Here is a 6176-nt window from a genome sequence, read left to right on the forward strand (position 1 = left end):
AAAAAAAAAAAAAATTAAACAATGAATATTATTACAAGCATCATATAAATACATGTGATGATTATACAGAGAATACAATTATTTATAAACAAACATATTATATATTTATACATACTATCACAGGCAAATACCTCTACTTTATATAAGATATATGGTATATGTTTTGGTATTTCATTTTAAAAATTATTAATGACTTTTTCCAATTTGAAGAGTTGTATTTTTAGCTTTTACCACACACTGACAGATTTTTAAGGTTGTTACTAGTACTTTTTGACATGTATGGGATTGGGTGTTGTACAGTTGAACAAACTTTATTAAACCTTGAAAGGGTATATATCTGCTTTTATGCAAAATTATGCTAACCTATTTTTAATACACAGCCATGGGTAAATACAATCACTTTTGAAAATTCTATCATATGTTTAATTATGCTCTTGGCTTTCTCTTCAAAAAACTAAGCAGGTAGAACTTCCCTATCTTTTTGGAATATATGTATTAAATATTCATCATTTAATATGTTTCAGGTGGAATTATGTTTTCATATATTATTCATTTTATCTTTCATTTCTCCATAATTACTGAATTTTTGAATAGTACATTTAAAAATCTGAGAATAAAATATTTAATGACTAATATTCTTTATTCTGCAATCTGTATGTAAAACTCCTAATTTACATTTTAACATTGGCTTCTTAAACCTCATTGATTTCAGAAATGTCATGATTTTTACCTGATATTTATATCAATCATATTTTATTTTTAAGTACCACTCATTTTTCTTCAAATGTTTGTTATATTGCAATATAATTATGGTGAAAATTTAAGAAATTTTATTTCCTTTTTTATGTTCACTGTACTCAAATATTTAAAATAACTAAATATTAAAATAACTTAAAGAAATGTCTTTAAAGGTTTTTTTGCACACTATTCTGACAATTTGGGCAGAATAAAGCTATATTTTCAAGACAACATGACAAAATTATAAGTCAATATAATTCTATATGCTTACAAAAGTATTATTTTGTTTGAAGATAAAAATCAAATGTGTAAGTTAAAATACTTTTAAAACATTTATTTTTAAACAAGTTATTTGGAAACAAGTCACTAACTAGTAATCATTTCTCAGAAAGATCTGGTGCAGTTGTTAAAAAAATAAAGTATGTAAGTACTTTAAAAATGTGTTCTTTTCATTCTTGTGCAAATATGGTTTTCTGGTAATGTATGCATTCCTAGGAATCTGTGTAATTTTTTTCTGTAATACAAATATACTTTCTCTGAAAATACCATATTCATTGCTCATTTTGCTTTCACTCCACATTATATCAAAATTCATTTTTTCTTATTTATATTTCTGTCAAGAATAAAAATATTTTATGTGCTTTTAGAAGAAGGTGGCAGCTTAAGACAGACACATGTAGTAAAGCACATTAAATTTACCTATTAGTTTACTCCTAGAAGAAGAAGACTAAAAAGAGATTAAATAAAAGCCCTGAGGAACTGGTAATACAACTCAAAGATAGAATCTGGGACTAGAAATTGAAAGCTTTAGGGAAGCTTAATAAAAAAGAGATACCTTAAAGTTGTTTGTTCAGAATACAATATAGAATAAACACACGACCATTTAGTGTTTTTCCCCCTTGTTCTACAGCCATTAGTAAAAGTAGGGAAATGTACATGATTAATTTAACTACTAACAGGAACAGCCAGGTATTTTTGGAAATTAATGTTAAATGTTGGGGAGTAACAATAATCTATAAACATGTTTTATTCAACAACCACAACAAAACTTGCTGGAGGGACAGGTAGGTTAAAAGCTTAGTTTTGAAATAATTTTTGGTCTTCATTTATCTGCATGCATATTATAATGAATAAAAATTGTTTATAATTTAAAAGTGTCCTTAAAAGAAATTGCAAGTAAAATACAAGATTTTGACTCTAATTTATGTTTCTTGAATTCCTTGCCTTCTTAAAGGATAGATGAAATGTTCTACAATTATACTTTGACAAGGTAACCAACCTACTTATAATTTTTTCTAGGTATCAAATATCAGTAATATATTTTAAACAATGTGCTTTAAAAATGTATTTACGTAATTTTATAAACTCCATATTGCAGAGGTGATCACAGGGATTCCCCTGATTTCAAGGGAACATGATGTAATTAAGTGAGCAGCCAGTAGTATAATTAACAGTAAATTTATTTAGATACAGGTGTTTAGAAATATTGTGACTGGAGCAGATAGATTAGTTTGGTTTGGTCAGAGAATCAAAACCGATATCTGAGTGATATTGAATGAGGGATTTACAGGTATCATATCTTACACAATTGTGGGTACAAGTAAAAAATTCTTTTTAGGTCAGCGATTCTGGCAGTTGGGCAGAAACACTTGACATAAAAAGGGAGAGAGTGAGAAAAAATTGAAACTTACAATGACCACCTGGGATCTGCAAGGTCAAATGCGAACACATTTTCAGGCTGTAGTGGGTTCTGTTTCACACTCTTCCTTCCAAATCTCACTTAAATGTCTCTTGTACCAAACTCTAACCTAGAATCAACCACAGAGCTAATCCTAGAAGATAGAACCCAGCCTAGATTTATTGATTCAATATGAAATCACAAAAGTGTTTTTGACAAATCTCATATTAAAGTATTGGTGACTACATTCCTTATGCTATATTTTACTTCCCTGTGACTATTTTTTACAATTGTCAATTTGTACTTATTAATACCTTATCATTTTTCACCTATTCCTGAAGCCACCCTCCCACTGGCAACCATAAATTTGACCTCTGTATCTATGTTTGTTTCTTGATTTAATTTGTTTTTTTTTAGATTATACATATAAGTGAAATAAGATGACATTTGTCTTACCCTGACTCATTTTACTTAGCATAATACTTTCTAGGTCCACTCATGTTGTTGCAAATGACAAGATTTTATTACTGTATTTCCCCATGTAAAAGACTGGGTGCGTCTTATACAGTGGTTATATGAGCGCAAAAACAAGCGCGAAAAAAGTGGGAAATGCAAGTAAAAAAAAATCTACAACCACTGCATAAGATGCACCCAGTTTTTAGACCCCACATTTTTCAAAAAAGGGTGCGTCTTATACATGGGGAAATACGTGGCTGCGTACCATTCCACTGTATGTATGGACCACATATTCTCTTTATCTATGAACTAACAGAAAGAGAAATTAAGAAACAATCCCATTTACCATTGCATCAAAAATAATAAAATACTTAGGAATAAATTTAACCAAGGAGATAAAAAACCTGTACTCAGAAAACTATAGGACATTGATGAGAGAAATTGAAGAAGACACAAATTATTGGAAAGTTATACTGTGCTCATGTATGGGAAGTATTAACACCATTAAAATGTCTACACTACCCAGAACAATCTACAGATTCAATGCAATTCTTATCAAAACACCAATGGCATTTTTCAGAGAACTAGATAGAATAAAATATCCTGAAATTTATATAGAACCACAAAAGACTCCAAATAGTCAAGGCAATTTTGAGAAAGAAGACCCAAGTTGGAGGTACTATGCTACCTGATATCAAACTATACTACATAGCTATAGTAATCAAAACAGCATGGTACTTGCATAAAAACAGAGATCAATGGAACAGAATAGAGAGCCCAGAAATAAATTCAAACCATGACAAAAGAGGCCAGCATATGCAATGGGGTAAACACAGTCTTTTCAATAAAAGATGCTGGGAAAACTGGACAGACACATGAAAAAAAAATAAAACTGGATCACTTTTTTACACCATGTATAAGAATAAACTCAAAATGGATAAAATACTGAAATGTAATATCCAATACTATAAAACTCCTAGAAGAAAACTAGCCAGTAAACTCTTTCACATTGCTTTTAGTAATATTTATTTGGATATGTTTCCTGGGACCCGGGAAACAAAATAAAAAATTAACAAATGGGAGTACATCAAACTAAAGAGTTTTTAAACAGTGAAGGAAACCATCAACAAAACTAAATGACGGCTACGTCACGGTGAAGATATTTGTCACTGATAGGAGAAGGAGTTAATATCCAAGATATATAAGGAACTCATTAAAGTTAACACCAAACAGTGTCATTAAAAAATGAGCAGGGGACCTGAATAGACATTTATCCAAAAAGGACACACAAATGTCCAGCAGACATAAGAGAAGGCGCTCAGTGTCACTAGTCATCAGTGGAATGCAAATTACAACCACAATGAGATATCAGATCATACCTGTCAGAATGGCTATCATCAATAAATAAAAAAATAACAAGTGTGGTGAGGGTGTAGAGAACAGGGAGCTGTCATGCACTCCTGGTGGGACTGCAGATTTCTCATTTTTATGCTATTAAAATTTAATGAATGGAGCCAATTAAATTTTATGTTTAATAAGCATAATTCAGATTTTATTTAGCATTTTGTTATGTCTAGAAAACCAACAGAACAAATCAAATCCTGACTTGTTGCATTTTATAACGTTCATGGTGTAAATACTACTACCATCATGGCCAATGTGAAGCTTCCAATGTGAATGTGTTCAATGCACAACTGGGAAGAGATGCATTGTAATGCACTTTTATATAGTATCTCCACCATACAGCTAATGATAGATGTAAATTACATCAAGTGCATAAAAATAGTGGTGACAGTGAATACATGATAGTGAAATGTAGTAAATTATTTAGGAAGTGGTGTTTGATTATTTATTGCATGTGATTTTAACATAATTTATAAATTGTACATTCTTATAATTTAATTTTAATAATGATTCTAGCTAAGAACTACAGAGGGTGCCAAAAAACACGTATACACATTTTAAGAAAGGAAAACTGTATTAAAAGTGTAATACTGAATGTATACCAATAACAAAAGATGGATACAAGTCACGTTTGACTTCTGCAATTAGAAGAGGTGCTCAAAGTGGTTACCATCAGCATCCAGACACTTCTGATTACAGCGAACTACTGCTTGAGCAGCGTTGACCAAAGTGTCCACTTGTATACATTTTTATGACACCCCTAGTAGTTCATAAAATTAGAGGAAGTATAACAATCTGGTTTAATGGGTCATTTTGCTCCATTCCAGAAGACCACTGGGGCTGTCTCTCAACAATTGCAATGTGGCCTATTTTCCCTAGAGAGGATACGCTCAATGGTTCCTGAAGTTTTCCTGTTGTCACTTAGGCTGATATTTGGAGAGCAAATCTCTGAAGAAACAAGAGGGAACAAGATGGAGAGCAAAAGCAAAGAAACGAAAGGAACAGATGAGATGGGAAGGGAAGGGAAAGGCAGGAAAAGACAAAAATAAATAAACTGAATATCAAACATGGTATTCTTTCAGAATTTTCCCAACACAAATATATGACAAAACCATGTACATAGTCCATTTAGTAAACACTTATTATCCAGGGTAAGTTACCACAGTATCATTAGAATTATACTGATATCAACTTGAAGATGAACAATAATGATAACTAGATCAATCAGTGTGAAAATTATACTATGTATCTTGAGGACTCAGAGATAATAGCTCTTTAAATTATAATAAAATATTCTTCATTGTTTTCAATGTCCCAAAGAACAGCTTAAAATACAGAATAACCACTGATACATATATCATATATGCACATATATCATATAAGTCATTTAAATTCATATGTATATACATATTTCAAAACCTATCAATTCTATTCTTATATCTGGAACATGAAGAAAATATTATCTATCTATCTATAGATAGATTCTGTTATTTGCATTCTAAAATGTAATTTAATTTTAATCTGTTTCTTTCTGTAGCTATATAGTATAATTCATCTGAGCAAACTATAATTGTGTGATATTTATCCTTTTCCTATTTCCTGTATAAAATGTCTAATTTTTAGTCCAATTTTACTAAAGAAAATGTATTTTAATATTAGTATTTCTTTCTCTTGCTATGTGTCTCTTACTCCACTCTTTCCACCTATTTGTTAATGAATAATTGATGTGTCAAAGTAACAGATGATTTAACGGTATGTGAAATAAAAGACCAAAAGGAAGTAATTATCATAACTATAATTTGCAGTTACTTACAGCTTTATAGTTCTGTGCATTAAAAAAAATTGCATTTCAACCTTTCAGTCTTAATTTAAAAGGAAATAGAAATAAGTGGAGGTATAC

General features: G+C 30.4%; 1 pseudogene; it reads right to left on the minus strand.

Moving 5' to 3' along the window:
• LOC109378098 (heat shock cognate 71 kDa protein-like) overlaps positions 1–2882 on the minus strand; it is a 7312-nt pseudogene extending 4430 nt beyond the window's left edge.
• Between the last annotated feature and the right edge of the window lie 3294 nt (positions 2883–6176).

The sequence above is a fragment of the Hipposideros armiger genome, unplaced genomic scaffold (genome assembly GCF_001890085.2).
Source record: "Hipposideros armiger isolate ML-2016 unplaced genomic scaffold, ASM189008v1 scaffold_1737, whole genome shotgun sequence".
Lineage (NCBI taxonomy): Eukaryota > Metazoa > Chordata > Mammalia > Chiroptera > Hipposideridae > Hipposideros > Hipposideros armiger.